Genomic DNA, 18,415 nt, shown 5'->3' with positions numbered 1-18,415 from the left:
GTACGGCCAGGGCTCGTGTACATGGCTGGTTTGGAACAGAGAAACAGTGTCCTCGTCGTGTTCATGGGGAGGCAACGGAATGCTCGTGTTCATGGGGAGGCAACAGAATGCGTCATGTTCATGGGGAGGCAACGGAATGCGTCGTGTTCATCGGGAGGCAACGGAACACGTGGGAGCCAACCGGCTGGGTCGGAACGGAATCCGTGGTCGTGTTCATCGAGAGGGCTTGGACGGAACAGGCGATGGAAAGGAGGCCTGGCGTACCACACAACGGAGGAAACGGACCTCCTACGTTCGGAACGGGGTCCTGTTGATCGGGAGGGGTCTAGCGTATCACAAAATGGAGGAAACTGACCTCCTATGGCCGAAACGGGGGTCCTGTTGATCGGGAGGGGTGTGGCATACCACAAAACGGATGAGACGGACTTGTGTTGGAGCGCTACGGTCGAAATGGGGGTCCTGTTCATTGGGAGGGGCGTGGCGTACCGCAAAACGGGACTCCACGGGATACTGTTCATCTCCACCGTCGACCTCCTCCAGCCTCCACGAGCTACCGTCGACCTCCTCCAGCCTCCACGGGCTCCTGTTCATCCAGCCTCCACCGTGCGCTACTCCACCGACTACTGTTCAACCACCCCTCCACGGGCACCCCTCCACCGTCTACTGTTCATCCAGCCCTCCACACCACGGGGTCCTGTTCAACCACCCCTCCACAGGCACCCCTCCACCGTCTACTATTCCTCCAGCCCTCCACCACACCACGGGGTCCTGTTCATCCAAAGGCAACGCCACCGCTGACTATTCATCCAAACCCCCCGCAACGCTCACTGTTCATCCCAGAGGCAGCATCGATCGGCTTCAATTAGCAGCAGTAGCGAAGTTATCGCTCGATCGGGTTCAGTTAACAACCATCGATCGATCGCTCGGCTTCAGTAACGCGTAGCCTGTAGTGCAATCGCTCGGGTTCAGTTAGATCCCAACGCATCGCTCAGGTTCAGTTAGAGCCAACGCCTCGCACACACGCGCGTACGTGTACGATAGAAACGCGCATCGCTCGGCCCCCGACCTCCCACCGTAACTGGGAACTCCCCAAAACTTTTCCTCCCCCTCGCTTGTACCACGGTTTTTTCCATCGTGGACGGCCCAAAGAATGTCATGCAGCTGCGTCTCCGGCCCGCCCAGGACGAAAAGCCCATTTTCTATCATGATTTTTTGTCATAGAAGTAGGAGCCCACCACATCTATGATGATACCGGGTTTTGTCACAATTATCATCATAGAAGTGTCATATGTATGACAGAAAAAAATTCGTTCGGCCCAAAATGTCACGGATGTGTCTTTTTTTGTAGTGTTATCTGTGGTGACAATGGGATATTCACGTGATCCACTTGTTGTATGTTTTGGTGATCAACTTGCGAGTTCCGTGACCTCGTGAACTTATGCATAGGGGTTGGCACACGTTTTCGTCTTGACTCTTCGGTAGAAACTTTGTTGCACTCTTTGAAGTTCTTTGTGTTGGTTGAATAGATGAATCTGAGATTGTGTGATGCAAATCGTATAATCATACCCACGGATACTTGAGGTGACATTGGAGTATCTAGGTGACATTAGGGTTTTTGTTGATTTGTGTCTAAGGTGTTATTCTAGTACGAACTTTAGGATAGATCGAACGCAAAGAATAGCTTCGGGTTATTTTACTACGGACTCTTGAATAGATCGATCAGAAAGAATAACTTTGAGCTGGTTTCTTACCCTACAATAATCTCTTTGTTTGTTCTCCGCTATTAGTGACTTTGGAGTGACTCTTTGTTGCATGTTGAGGGATTGTTATATGATCCAATTATGTTATTATTGATGAGAGAACTTGCAATAGTGAAAGTATGAACTCTAGGCCTTGTTTCAACGCATTGCAATACCGTTTTCGCTCACTTTTATCATTAGTTACCTTGCTGTTTTTATATTTTCAGATTACAAAAACCTATATCTACCATCCATATTGCACTTGTATCACCATCTCTTCGCCAAAGTAGTGCACCTATAAAATTTACCATTGTATTGGGTGTGTTGGGGACACAAGAGACTCTTTGTTATTTGGTTGCAGGGTTGTTTGAGAGAGACCATCTTCATCCTACGCCTCCCATGGATTGATAAACCTTAGGTCATCCACTTGAGGGAAATTTGCTACTGTCCTACAAACCTCTGCACTTGGAGGCCCAACAACGTCTACAAGAAGAAGGTTGTGTAGTAGACATCATTGGGTTCGACACTCTTACTTATTGAAAAGAGCTACAATTGATCCCCTATACTTGTGGGTCATCAGCATCGTCGTCCATACCGTCGATATCTTTGGAGGCGTAGTCTAGAATGTCGGTTAAGTCCTCGATAGTGGCTACCAAGTGGATGGTGGGTGGGATGCAAAATTCCCGGCACTCGGCCCCAAGTTTGGGCTGGGCGTAGTTTGGAGGTGATAATTCCGTAATGGCGAGCGACCGCATTAAGTCCAGAGCCTCGTTTAGGAGCTAAGGTTGGACAGGTGATCGGGTACTTGCGGAGATGGGCATGGTAAATACCACGTGATTGTTCTCAATAGACGCATACCTCGAGAGTTCATAGTTAGCATCCAGGGGTGAGTCCGGCTTCCTGATGACAGGGGGAGTCCTATTTGATTTCAGGCCTGCTGGTAATATAGTCACCTCTGGGTCTCCGACAGGGAGCTTCGTAGTTGGAGGGGGTCCGGCAGGGCTCATGCTCCCGTCTTCGGACAGGGTGGTCTGCTCTGGATCTGATGCCAGGGCGGGAACGATAGTTGATTCCTGAATGAAGCCTGATGGTGGATCCGAGAGGTTTCCCCCTTACAGGTGAGGAACATTGGTCGGGGACCAAAATCCTTTGAAGATCAAGTCTCCTCGGATATCAACGATGTAATTCAGGCTTCCGAACCTGATCTGACGACCAGGGGCGTAGCTATCGATCTGTTCAAGGTGACCAGCTGAATTGGCACGCAGAGCGAAGCTGCCGAACACAAAAAGTTGACCAAGGGGAAAGTTTCCCCGGAAGCAGCATTGTTGTCGATGATTGAACGAGCCATCGAACCTTCTGTTGATGACACAGTGGACCTCTCAATGAAAGCACCAATGTCGGTGTCAAAATCGGCTGATCTCAGGTAGGGGGTACCGAACTATGCGTCTGAGGATCAAAGGTAACAAGGGACAGGGGGAACACAATGTTTACCCAGGTTTGGGCCCTCTTAATGGAGGTAAAACCCTAGGTCCTGCTTGATTGTACTTGATAAGTATAGGGGTCATAAGAGTTGATCTACCTCGAGATCATAATGGCTAAACCCTAGCTGTCTAGCCTCTATGAATTCTAATAGCCTCTATGGACTGAACCTTCCGGTTTATATACACACCAGAGGGGCCTAGGGCTGTACAGAGTCAATTTGTAGAGGAAGGAAATTACATATCCGGATACCAATCTTGCCGTCCACACACAAGAGAGTCCTATCCGGACAACGGGGAAGGTCTTCTGTCTTGTATCTTCACGACCCATCAGTCCGGCCCATATCACATAGCCCGGACACCCGAGGACTCCCTAATCCAGGACTCCCTCACCCCCCATATGGGCCGGCCAAGGAGGAGAAGTAAAGAGGGGAAGGGAAAGGAAAGAGAGGAATATGATTCCCCCTTCCTTCCCTCTCTTCTCTCTTTCCTTCCCCCTCCGATATATTTGGCAGGGGACGCGGCTTGGGCGGAGCCCAAGTAGGATACGGTCCTACTTGGGGCGCCTCCTGGCCTCTCCCCTCCCCTCCCACCTATATATATGTGGGGGGGGGCACCTAGAACACCCTAGACAACTATTTAGTCGTGTGCGGTGCCCCCCTTCACCGTTTACATCCCCGGTCATATTTTCGTAGTGCTTAGGCAAAGCCATGAGAGAATCACTTCACAATCACCATCACCACGCCGTCGTGCTGACAGAACTCATCCACTACCTTGATGTCTTGCTGGATCAAGAAGGCGAGGGACGTCATCGAGCTGAACGTGTGCAGAACGCGGAGGTGCCGTGCGTTCAGTACTTGATCGGTTGAAGCGCGAAGAAGTTCGACTACATCACCAGAGAAGTTTAAGGTGATGACCTTGATAGTTGAAACAGTTAAGAGGACTGCAGCTGATCAGAAGAGATCATGTGGCTATGCTCCACACATTCAAATGCTCATCAACTCCAAGGTGGGCATAGGCACATATCTACTTGACAGTGAGCACCTTCCCTTGAGGCCAGATTTTGAGGACAACACAGTTATCATGGATGCCTCACATCCTACATCTGTAGAGGCTCAAGAGAAGAGAGAGAAGGCAAAGGCAGAAAAGGTTTCCAATATGCCAGATGCCTCAGGTGCAAATCTCAAGACCAAGCAGGATCAACTCAGCTATCTGCTTGAAGCCACAGTAAAATTTGAGAAAGGACTAACCACCCTGACTCAAAACCAAGAGAGTCTTGAGAGAATCATTGAAACAAAGTTCTATGATCTAGACTTGAAGGTCACAGAGATTCAGACTGCAGTTGAACAACTCCAAGAAGAAGCAGAGGAGAGGAGAGGAGAGGAGAGGAAGAACTACAACAGATGCTTATCACAGAGTGCCTAGAGCACAAAGGTCTGCAGGTGTGCCAGTCAGTGACACAAGGGCCACAAGTTCAGCACATGCAGCCACAACCTCAGTTGCCCCTCCAGTGGCAACCCCTCCAGTTCCTCGGCCGAAGTCTTTGCAGATGCTGTCCTCTCCACGCCTTCTTCGCACTCCGGAGCTCCCGGAGATCGTGCTTGGAGTGTCGTATAGCACTATGCATTTTCGAGCTTTCTGGTAAATGATACGTCTCCAACGTATCTACTTTTCCAAACACTTTTGCCCTTGTTTAGGACAATAACTTGCATGATTTGAATGGAACTAACCCGGACTGACGCTGTTTTAAGTAGAATTGGCATGGTGTTATTTTTGTGCAAAAATAAAAGTTCTCGGAATGACCTGAAAATCAATGGAGAATATTTTTGGAATATATAAAAAATACTGGCGAAAGAATAAAGGCTAGGGGGCCACACCCTGTCCATGAGGGTGGGGGCGCACCTACCCCCTAGGTGCGCCCCCTGCCTCGTGGGCCCCCTGGCGCTCCACCGACCTCAACTCCAACTCTATATATTCACGTTCGGGGAGAATAAAATCAGAAAAGGATTCATCGCGTTTTACGATACGGAGCCGCCGCCAAGCCCTAATCTCTCTCAGGAGGGCTGATCTGGAGTCTGTTTGGGGCTCCGGAGAGGGGAATCCGTCGCCGTCGTCATCATCAACCTTCCTCCATCACCAATTTCATGATGCTCACCGCTGTGCGTGAGTAATTCCATCGTAGGATTGATGGACAGTGATGGGTTGGATTAGATTCATCATGTAATCGAGTTAGTTTTGTTAGGGTTTGATCCCTAGTATACACTTTGTTCTGAGATTGATGTTGCTATGACTTTGCTATGCTTAATGCTTATCACTAGGACCCGAGTGCCATGATTTCAGATATGAACCTATTATGTTTTCATGAGTATATGTGAGTTCTTGATCCTATCTTGCAACTCTATAGTCACCTATTGTGTGTTGTGATCCATTAACCCCGAAGTGACAATAATCGAGATACTTATTGGTGATGACCGTAGTTTGAGGAGTTCATGTATTCACTAAGTGTTAATGCTTTGGTCCGGTACTCTATTAAAAGGAGGCCTTAATATCCCTTAGTTTCCAATAGGACCCCGCTGCCACGGGAGGGTAGGACAAAAGTTGTCATGCAAGTTCTTTTCCATAAGCACGTATGACTATATTCGGAATACATGCCTACATTACATTGATGAACTGGAGCTAGTTCTGTGTCACCCTATTTTATAACTATTGCATGAGGAATCGCATCCGACATAATTATCCATCACTGATCCATTGCCTACGAGCTTTTCATATATTGATCTTTGCTTATTTACTTTTTCGTCGCTACTGTTACAATCACTATAAAACCAAAACTATTACTTTTGCTACCGTTACCACTACTATCATATTACTTTGCTACTAAATAATTTGCTGCAGATATTAAGTCTTTCAGGTGGAGTTGAATTGACAACTCAACTGTTAATACTTGAGAATATTCTTTGGCTCCCCATGTGTTGAATCAATAAATTTGGGTTGAATACTCTACCCTCAAAAACTGTTGCGATCCCCTATACTTGTGGGTTATCAAGACTACTTTCTGGCGCCATTGCCGGGGAGCATAACTCTATTCTTTGATTCACTTGGGATTTATATCTACTGATCACTATGAAGAACTTGAAAGATAAAAGAACCAAGATTTTCCCCTCAACTACGAGGGGAGGTAAGGAACTGCCACCTAGCTCTTCACTTGATTCACCTTCTATTTTGCGTAAACTTGCGAGACCTACTCCTGCTATTCACTCTGATATGTCACATGTTATTGATGATGCCACTTCTGCTTTGCATGATACTTATGATGAAACTACTTCTATGCTTGATAATACTGTGCCACTAGGTGGATTTCTGGATGAACAACTTGCTAGGGCTAGAGAGAATGAAATTATTGAAACTGATAATATTGATGAAAGTGATGATGAAGATTCCCCCCTAGATATGAATTGCCTGTTGTTCTTGAGGGTTATTTTATGGATGAATAAACTGCTAGAGACTTCTTAGCTTGCAATGATAGATATGATCTTAAGAAATTATTAGCTAAGCTTAAAGAAAAATCTTTGAATGCTAGAATGAAATATGACCCTGCTTTTGCTACTTCACCTATCTCTATTTCCGATAAGGATTATGATTTCTCTGTCGACCCTGAGTTAATTACTTTGGTTGAATCTCATCCTTTTTATGGCTATGAATCTGAAACTGTTGTGGCACATCTTAATAAATTAAATGATATAGCCACCCTGTTCACAAATGATAAGAAAACTCGCTATTACTTTATCCTTAAGTTGTTTCCGTTCTCATTAAAGGGTGATGCTAAAACATGGTTTAATTCTCTTGATCCTGGTTGTGTGCGTAGTACCCAAGATATGATTTATTACTTCTCTGCTAAGTATTTCCCCGGTCATAAGAAACAAGCTGCCTTAAGGGAAATATATAATTTAGTGCAAATTGAAGAAGATAGTCTCCCACAAGCTTCGGGGAGGCTTCTCCAATTACTTAATGCTTTGCCTGATCATCCTCTCAAGAAAAATGAAATACTTGATATCTTTTATAATGGACTAACCGATGCTTCGAAAGACCACATGGATAGTTGTGCTGGTTGTGTTTTCAGGGAAAGAACTGTTGATCGAGCTGAATTGTTATTGAATAATATGTTGAGTAATGAAAATGATTGGACACTTTCTAAACCAACTCCTAAGCCAACTCCAAAGAAAATGGGTATTCTATTTCTCAGTCATGAAGATATGCAAGAGGCAAAGAAATCTATGAAAGAAAAAGGTATTAAAGCTGAAGATGTTAAGAATTTACCACCTATTGAAGAAATACATGGTCTTGATAACCCGACACAGGTAGTAAAGGTGAATTCCCTCTATAGATTTTACTAGGACAAATGCCCGTGCGTTGCACCGGGCAAAGAAAAGGCGCACAACCTGCTTCATGTGTCATTAAGCATCATTTTTATATCCAATAACAAAAGAGTGTGTGTTACATCAGGGGACTCTTGTTCTTCTCTGCAAAGAAAACACCAGACTCCTAGTCATCCACATGTGTCCTCCACATGCTTAGCAAGTCGGGCAGGCCTAGCATGGAAATCGCAAACTGCTCCATGTCCCGGAAAATCGTGAGCTCTTCCTGGTCCCTTGCAATGCCTCACCGGTGTATCATCTACATACCATGGGTCATCGGGTCGTGGCCGGCTCCCAGTGTATAGTAAAGCAGCTCCACTCTTCACATCATGTCAGACAATGTCATTGTCGATTTGGGGGAAATCCATTAGAACCTCGGCCATCTCATTTCCTCTTTCAACCAGATCCCAAATAAACTTAAGCTTCTGAATTGTAGTAATCAACGCACAACCCAAGATTAAGTGAATAACGTTTCGCTCAGCATGTTTTTCAGCATATTTAGTGTGGTAGTAAATATGCTCGTGTGTTGCTACGGTTTGATTTATAGAAGTTCACTATCGGAAATCAGTTTGCCATGGCATGAAGTTGTGTAGATAACAATAGTCGTCAGATCAACGTAGTAGCACTGCCAGCACGTGATATAATGCTCAATTCATCGAACGCCACCTCCCATCTACATAATACAGTACATATTTCATTTTCTTTTACCCTTTTCGTAGGCACGTGATGGATGAGGGGCAGATTTTCTTATGTGTTCAAGCATAGTACAGTAGCAGGAACGTGCATTTCCTGCTCAAATATCTAACTACTGAAATATGCACTAAATAGAGGACAATCATATGTTCAAGCATGAATTGTACAGTGGCAAAATAAATAAGGTGAGAGAGCACATATGTTTCTTCCACCAGGTCAGCAAGCCTTTCGGTGATGCTCCAGTACAATGTCAGAATAGGCAAGAGGGGAGAAAACACAAGTAAATTACCAAGCCACAACCACTATTTAATTCACTCCCACCCACTGGGTCATTTATTCAAACACCTTCGGTGTGAACTTTGTCATCCTCTTGAGCAGCAGATAGCAGTAAATGGGCAAGCAAGCAAGCGTGCGTGCAAGTGCAGCTTCAATTCCTGATGAATACATTACCTGCTCCCTCGTTGCAGTTCCCCATCTTACCTTAGCTTGTGACCAATAATTGGTTGCCACTGCCAGATTTTGCTATCAACTGTCGTAGTCGAAAGCAGATTAAGAAATCCACAAAGAATTCGGTCTCTTATAAGGCAACAAACCCAGAGATTGTACACAAAATTATATCAAAGATAAACTGAAAAATTGTCACATAGGTGCTGCACAAATAGTGGGAACTTACTGTGCCTTTCAATGTGTAATGTTGCTGATTTTATTTTGTGTTTAGAGTAATTTCTTCACAGTTGCCTGACGTAGGATCCAAATATGAGCAATTAGTGGAAATACCTATCTTGGCCCTCTTAGGCAAAGCAATTGTGATAATATGTCAAGTTTTAGTAGAAAACAAGAAAAAACACTTTTAACTAATAGCTTTCAGTACTTTATTACTCTGAAGTCTAGACTCTCGAGCACTGAAATCAGCAGGCATACAACACAAACAAACTATGGGCTAGCTGAAATGTAAGTGATGAAAAATACAAAATTTAGATGCTTCTCAAAAGTGATCAAACACGACCTGTTGCAACAATTTCGCAGCATATTGAAATTAAATGTTCATGTACATATTACATGTTACACATTAGCTCAACCAGATAATTACTCTAGGGGGCACTGTACATTTTCTGACAAAATTGAACCGGGAATAATTTTGTTGCAGGTTTTCAAGGTCCATAAAGCCTAAAACAATGACCCCAGTACACCATCAATTACACCAGATGCCGTAATAACTCGATGGTTACAGCTAACTAAGCCAATCTCAGCTTAAACTGGTTGCCTAGCTGCTAGCCGGTATGTTAATATAAATCATGGACAATCATCTCACGGTTTTTTCCGAAAACAAAACATAAAATTAAGATCTCTGTGAACAAAATATAAAGTTATGATCTTGGTGAATATTATATGGTTCAACACCATTTATGTCTTATGATCCTTATGCACATCAGTTAGACCTTTTAGTAATAAGACAAAAAAATTACTATAATGACACATTATTTATTGGCGAGTAAATGACATAAAAAATAACTTGCCATCCATTTCTAGATGTTAAACCCAGGAAACACAAGAGGTAATTCATTGATTGTCGGATAATGTCTGACCCACAATCACCAAATAACAATTAAAATGAGTTATTTCTATGCAAGTCTGCATATATATTTTACGGGCTTTTGCAGAGTTAATAGCTCCAATATATCTATAGGGAAGCTTACAAAAACAATAATCATATCATAGTAACTTTACAAAATTGGTTCAAAAGATTGTATGGTGAGAACAACTTATAGGATTTATTTGACATGGTTGATGACTTGAAGCACGCAACAAGAACTCCATACATTTTGTTCAAGTAGCAATTCAACAAACGTTTGGTGCGCGCTCCTTTTATCATGAAACCATATCTGGACATGTAGTAAAAGTCCCCTAGTAATCAAATTTCTAAACTGCACACCATGTAACTTTGATGAGTATGTAACAGTAAAAAATTCCTATTGTGTGGAAGGGACATGGTTTATTTTACTACTTAAGTCAGCCAGCTATATTAGCATAAGAGGGCAAAAAAATCATAACAGAGAGATAGAAGGGATTGTGAAATTCCAAAACACAATGAGTCTCTCGCAAACATAAATTTAGCAAACAAATAAGTAATGAACTTCTGAAAGAAATAAGGAACGAGAAAGAGAACCATGTACTTTGGCGACATGTTGTACCCAATATCAACCATCTTCCTGGTGTGCAGCTTGATGTAGGGGCGGTGGAGAAATAGCAATTCATCAAACACCATGAGGGCATTGCCTCTAACCAAGAAATTAGAGTGGAAGAGTACGAATCCACCTGCAGAACATGTACTCGTAAAGCGTTATGTTGCCTGGCTGACACCACACCATCCTCTATGGAAGAGTCAGCGCTGTCAAGCTAATTTAGGAGTAACAGTGGGGTTGAGGGGCAGAAGTTCAGTAGCATGGTGCGAGGTGGGAGCTAAGCTATAGAAGCAGGTAGGGGAGACTCACCTTGGGTTGGTGGTGCAGGTGTAGGAGCAGCATCCGCGGCCTTAGGGCACTCAACGGGGAGCCGTAGCAACGAGGGGCTCTGCGTCATCGCGTGCCCAGCCACGACGCCGTCGTCCGCTCGCACCTGCAAGGATTTGACGACGCCGTGTCGTATCCCTCCGTCACCTGTGCCCTTTGGCCGTCACCCGACTCCGGTGAGCTCCTGCATAGGTCGCCGCACCCCACTTCCTTTGTCGCTTCATATCTCTCTCACATCCTTGTCTCGTCTCTACCCAGGAGCCACGGAAGCCCTGGATCCGCCCGGTAAGCCTCGCCTCGGCCTTGCTCGCCGTCACCGGCGACCCCCCGCGCCGCCTGCCTTCGGATCCGCCTCCCCAACCCTTGACGCGCACGGATCCAGCCTTTGCAAGCTCGAGTGGCCGCCGCCGTTCTGCATTGAGCCGCCACATCGAGGAGGACCCCTCCCTTGCGTTTTCAGTCAGCCCCCGATGCGTTTTCCTCCTGTGCTTCAGCGGGTTGAATACAAATAAATGCAGGGCCCTTTTTGTAAAAACGAAACGTATTTTTCGGACTCACTAAATTAGGGACGACGGGTTTAATTCATAAAAACCATAGGGACTTTTTTATAAAAATGCTGCGACGGTGAACCCGGAGACTCAATCCGTGCTTTATTATTAGGGAGAGATGAAGGTGATATCCCTCATTATATGTCTGCTAGCCAATGCTTAGACGAGTTTTATAATTTTATTGTTAAATAATAAAACTTCAATGCTTATGTTGGTAGAAAATTGAAACGCAATGCTGATATGCTTGAACACTTGAGTGATTATATGTCTAGAGTTAAAGGTGAACTTAAACTTATTAGTAAACATGCTTCTATGGTTACCACTCAAGTAGAACAAGTACTTAAAGCTCAGAATGATTTTCTCAATGAATTAAATAATAAGAAAAATGATAATGCTGTTAGAGTTATGACTAGAGGGGGTAAAATGACTCAGGAACCTTTGTATCTTGAGGGCCTCCCCAAGAGAATTGAGCAGGATTCTCAGAGAACTGATGTTGATGCACCTAGTTCTTCTAAGAAGAAGAAAAAGAAAAATAATAGGACTTTGCATGCTTCTAGTGAACCTGTTGTTGACACACGTGAGAATCCCAATGATATTTCTATTTCTGATGCTGAAACACGATCTGGTAATGAACATGAACCTAGTGATAATGTTAATGATGATGTTCATATTGATGCTCAACCTAGAAATGACAATGATGTAGAGATTGAACCTGTTGTTGATCTTGATAACCCACAATCAAAGAATCAACGTTATGATAAGACAGACTTCATTGCTAGGAAGCACGGTAAATAAAGATAACCATGGGTTCAGAAACCCATGCCTTTTCCTCCTAAACCATCCAAGAAAAAGGATGATGAGGATTTTGAGCGCTTTGCCGAAATGATTAGACCTATCTTTTTGCGTATGCGTTTGACTGATATGCTTAAAATGAACCCTTATGCTAAGTACATGAAGGATATTGTTACTAATAAAAGAAAGATACCGAAAGCTGAAATTTCCACCATGCTTGCTAATTACACATTTGAAGGTGGAATACCAAAGAAACTAGGAGATCCAGGAGTACCAACTATACCATGCTCCATTAAGAGAAACTACGTTAAAACTGCTTTATGTGATGTCGGAGCCGGTGTTAGTGTTATACCTCTCTCTTTATATCATAGACTTGAATTGAATAAGTTGACACCTACTGAAATATCTTTGCAAATGGTTGATAAATCAACTGCTATACCTGTCGGTATTTGTGAGGATGTGCATGTTGTGGTTGCAAACATTACTATTTTAACAGACTTTGTTATTCTTAATATTCCTGAGGACGATAGTATGTCTATTATTCTTGGTAGACCCTTTTTGAATACTGCAGGGGCTACTATTGATTGCAACAAAGGCAATGTCACTTTTCATGTTAATGGTAATGAGCATACGGTACACTTTCCGAGGAAACAACCTCAAGTCCATATTAAATAAATTCAACGAATATTATTGGAGGTTTTGAATTTCCTCTTCCTACTGTTAAGAAGAAATATGATATTCTTATTGTTGGGGATGTGCAAATCCCCGTTGAAGTAACTTAGTGTTATTCGAAAATTCTCCGGTTTCATGCGATTCGGAATGAGTTTGTTAACAAGACTTGATCAATCTTATTAGTGGATTCCTTTTGATGAGCATGAGATGGATGAAGTTAGAAAGCACAACTTTCTGTACCCTCTTTTTACTTTCTGTTATTTAGTTTAAATAAAGCAAAAATAGTATTTTTTGTCTGTTTCTGACTTATCCTTGTAATAAAAAAATACCCCGGAAATAAAAGTTCTCCAAATGCCCTGAAAATTTAATACAATTTTTCTGGAATATTTAAGAATTATTGGCACTGAGAACACACCAGGGGGCCTCACCATGTGCCCACGAGGGTGGAGGGCGCGCCCCCTGCCTTGTGGACCCCATGTGGGCCCCCTCCAGTTATTCCTGCACCCACACACCTCGTCTTCCTCCAGAAAAAATCATCCACCAGCTCAAACCCGAGTTCTAGCTCATCTTGCTGCCATTTTCGATATCCTTGCTCAAAGCTCCATTCACAAAACTGCTTTGGGGGATTGTTCTTTGGTATGTGACTCCTCCAATGGTCCAATTAGTTTATGTTCTAGTGCTATATTTGTTGCAAATTTTTGCTGTTTAGGTGACCCTGTTCTTGAGCTTGCATGATAAATTTATGTGGTCAAAAGTAGTTTTAATGCATGATATAGCCTCTAGGCACTTGTAGGAGTAGTTGCTATCAATTTTGTTGAGTTTGGTTCACTTTTATTTCGAGTCACTGATACGTCTCCAAAGTATCTATAATTTTTGATTGTTCCATGCTATTATATTATCTGTTTTGGATGTTAATGGGCTTTATTTTACAGTTTTATATTATTTTTGGGACTAACCTATTGACCCAAGGCCCAGTGCAAATTGTTGTTTTTTGCCTATTTCTGTGTTTCTCAGAAAAGGAATATCAAACGGAGTCCAAACGGAATGAAACCATCGGGAGTGTGATTTTTAGAACAAACGTGATCCAAAGGACTTGGAGTGGATGTCAAGCAACCAACAAGGTGGCCACGAGGCATGGGGCGCGCCTATTCCCCATGGGTGCGCCCTCCCCCCTCGTGGGCCCCTCGTGGCTCAACCGACATACTTCTTCCTCCTATATATGTTCACATACCCTGAAAACATCCAGGAGCACCACGAAACGCTATTTCCACCGCCGCAACCTTTTGTACCCAAGAGATCCCATCTTGGGGCCTTTTCCGGAGCTCCGCCGGAGGGGGCATTCATCACGGAGGGCCTCTACATCAACTCCATGGCCCCTCTGATGATGTGTGAGCAGTTTACTTCAGACCTTCGGGTCCATAGTTATTAGCTAGATGACTTCTTCTCTCTCTTTGGATCTCAATACAAAGTTCTCCTCAATTCTCTTGGAGATCTATTCGATGTAATCTTCTTTTGCGGTGTGTTTGTCGAGATCCGATGAATTGTGGGTTTATGATCAAGATTATCTATGAACAATATTTGAATCTTCTCTGAATTCTTTTATGTATGATTGGTTATCTTTGCAAGTCTCTTCAAATTATCAGTTTGGTTTGGCCTACTAGATTAAACTTTCTTGCAATGGGAGAATTTCTTAGCTTTGGGTTCAATCTTGCGGTGCTCGATCCTAGTGACAGTAGGGGAAACAACACATATTGTATTGTTGCCATCAAGGATAAAAAGATGGGGTTTATATCATATTGCATGAGTTTATCCCTCTACATCATGTCATCTTACTTAAAGCATTACTCCGTTCTTATGAACTTAATACTCTAGATGCATGCTGGATAGCGGTCGATGTGTGGAATAATAGTAGTAGATGCAGGCAGGAGTCGGTCTACTTGTCACGGACGTGATGCCTATATACATGATCATACCTAGATATTCTCATACCTATGCTCAATTCTATCAATTGCTCGACAGTAATTTGTTCACCCACCGTAATACTTATGCTATCTTGAGAGAAGCCACTAGTGAAACCTATGGCCCCCGGGTCTATTTTCCATCATACAAGTTTCCAATCTATTTTATTTTGCAATATTTACTTTCAATTTATATCATAAAAATACCAAAAATATTTATCTTATTATTATTATCTCTATCAGATCTCACTCTTGCAAGTGGCCCTGAAGGGATTGACAACCCCTTTATCGCGTTGGTTGCGAGGTTCTTATTTGTTTGTGTAGGTACGAGGTGACTCACGCGTGGTCTCCTACTAGATTGATACCTTGGTTCTCAAAAACCGAGGGAAATACTTACGCTGCATTGCTGCATCACCCTTTCCTCTTCAAGGGAAAACCAACACATGCTCAAGAGGTAGCAAGAAGGATTTCTGGTGCCGTTGCCTGGGAGATCTACGCCAAGTCGAGACATACCAAGTACCCATCACAACTCTTATCCTTCGCATTACATTAATTGCCATTTGCCTCTCGTTTTCCTCTCTCACACTTCACCCTTGCCGTTTTATTTGCCCTCTTTTCCTTTCGCCCTCTCTTTCCGTTCCTTTTTTTCTTCGCTTGTTTGCTTGTGTGTTGGATTGCTTGCTTGTCACGATGGCTCAAGATAATACTAAATTGTGTGACTTTTCCAATACCAACAATAATGATTTTATTAGCACTCTGATTGCTCCTCTTACCGATGCTAAATCTTGTGAAATTACTACTGCTTTGCTGAATCTTGTCATGAAAGATCCGTTTTTGGGCCTTCCTAGTGAAGATGCCACTACCCATCTAAACAACTTTGTTGATTTGTGTGATATTCAAAAGAAGAAAGATGTGGATAATGATATTGTTAAACTTAAGTTATTTTCGTTTTCGCTTAGAGATCGTGCTAAAGCTTGATTTTCGTCTTTGCCTAAAAATAATATTGATTCATGGAATAAGTGCAAAGATGCTTTTATCTCTAAGTATTTTCCTCCCGCTAAGATCATCTCTCTTAGAAACGATATTATGAATTTTAAGCAACTTGATCATGATCATGTTACACAATCTTGGGAGAGGATGAAATTAATTATACATAATTGTCCTACATATGGTTTGAATTTATGGATGATTATACAAAAAATTTATGCTGGATTGAATTTTGCTTCGAGAAATCTTTTAGATTTCGCCGCGGGAGGCACTTTTATGGAAATCACTTTAGGAGAAGCGACTAAACTCCTAGATAATATTATGGTTAATTATTCTCAATGGCATACTGAAAGATCTACTAATAAAAAGGTGCATGCAATTGAAGATATTAATGTTTTGAGTGGAAAGATGGATGAACTTATGAAATTGTTTGCTAATAAGAGTACTCCTACTGATCCCAATGATATGCCTTTGTCTACTTTGAGAGAATAATAATGAATCTATGGATGTGAATTTTGTTGGTAGAAACAATTTTGGTAATAACGCGTATAGAGGTAATTTTAATCCTAGGTCGTTTCCTAGTAATTCATCTAATAATTATGGTAATTCCTACAACAATTCGTATGGAAATTATAATAAGATGCCCTCTTATTTTTAATCTAATATTAAAAAATTTATTAGTTCGCAAAAGAGTTTCAATGCTTTGATTGAAGAAAAATTGCTTAAGATTGATGAGTTGGCTAGGAACGTGGATAGAATTTCCCTTGATGTTGATTCTTTGAAACTTAGATCTATTCCACCTAAGCATGATATCAATGAGTCTCTCAAATCTATGAGAATTTCCATTGATGAGTGCAAAGAAAGAACCACTAGGATGCGTGCTAAAAAAGATTGTGTTGTGAAAGCGTGTTCTTCTAGTTTCCATGATAATAATGATGAAGATCTAAAAGTTATAGATGTGTCCCCTATTAAATCTTTGTTTTTCAATATGAATCTTCATAATTATGGGACTGGAGATGAGTAAACTTTAGTTAGAAGGCGTACCAATGATTCAGAGTTTTTAGATCTTGATGCAAAAATTGATAAAAGTGGGATTGGAGAGGTCAAAACTTTAAATAGCAATGAACCCACTATCTTGGATTTCAAGGAATTTAATTATGATAATTTCTCTTTGATAGATTGTATTTCCTTGTTGCAATCCGTGCTAAATTCTCCTCATGCTTATAGTCAAAATAAAGCTTTTACTAAACATATCGTTGATGCTTTAATGCAATCTTATGAAGAAAAGTTTGAATTGGATGTTCCTATCACTAGAAAACTTTATGATGAGTGGGAACCTAAAAGTAAAAGAAAAATTAAAGATCATGAATGCTATGCTTTATGTGATTTGGGTGCTATTGTTTCCATGATCCCAAAAACTTTGTGTGATTTGCTAGGTTTCCGTGAATTTGATGATTGTTCTTTAAACTTGCACCTTGCGGATTCCACCATTAAGAAACCTATGGGAAGAATTAATGATGTTCTTATTGTTGCAAATAGGAATTATGTGCCCATAGATTTCATTGTTCTTGATATAGATTGCAATCCTTCATGTCCTATTATTCTTGGTAGACCTTTCTTTAGAACGATTGGTGCAATTATTGATATGAAGGAAGGGAATATTAGATTCCAATTTCTGTTAAGGAAAGGCATGTAACACTTCACTATAAATAAAATTAAATTACCATATGAATATCTTATGAGAGCCACTTATGGATTACCTACCAAAGATGGCAATACCTAGATCTATCCTCGCTTTTATGCCTAGCTAGGGGCGTTAAACGATAGCGCTTGTTGGGAGGCAACCCAATTTTATTTTTATTCCTTGCTTTTTGTTCCTGTTTATAATAAATAATTTATCTAGCCTATGTTTTGGTTATGTTTTTGTGTTTAATTAGTGTTGTGCCAAGTAGAACCGTTGGGAAGACTTGGGGAAAGTCTTTTTGATCTTGCTGTAAAAAACAGAAACTTTAGCGCTCACGAGAATTGCTGCCATTGTTTACTGGAGAGTGATATTTAGTTAATTCTTTTCGCATATGATTAATAGATAAATTCCTCACGTCAAGAAACTTATTTTAGAATTTTTTGAGTTCCATAAGTATTCGAAACCTACAGATTACTACAGACTATTCTGTTTTTGACAGATTCTGTTTTTCGTGTGTTGTTTGCTTATTTTGATGAATCTATGGCTAGTAATAGAGTTTATGAACCATAGAAAAGTTGGAATACAGTAGGTTTAACATCAATATAAATAAATAATGAGTTAATTACAGTACCTTGAAGTGGTGGTTTGTTTTCTTTTACTAACGGAGCTCACGAAGATTTTCTTTTAAGTTTTGTGTTGTGAAGTTTTCAAGTTTTGGGTAAAGATTTGATGGATTGTGGAACAAGGAGTGGAAAAAGCCTAAGCTTGGGGATGCCCAAGGCACCCCAAGGTAAAATCCAAGGACAACCAGAAGCCTAAGCTTGGGGATGCCCCGGAAGGCATCCCCTCTTTCGTCTTCGTCCATCGGTAACTTTACTTGGAGCTATATTTTTATTCGCCACATGATATGTGTTTTGCTTGGAGCGTCTTGTATGATTT

This window comes from Triticum dicoccoides, chromosome 7A (assembly GCF_002162155.2).
Source record: "Triticum dicoccoides isolate Atlit2015 ecotype Zavitan chromosome 7A, WEW_v2.0, whole genome shotgun sequence".
In the NCBI taxonomy this organism is placed as follows: Eukaryota; Viridiplantae; Streptophyta; class Magnoliopsida; order Poales; family Poaceae; genus Triticum; species Triticum dicoccoides.
The sequence above is the reverse complement of the archived record's forward strand: the minus strand, read 5'-3'. Positions refer to the sequence as shown.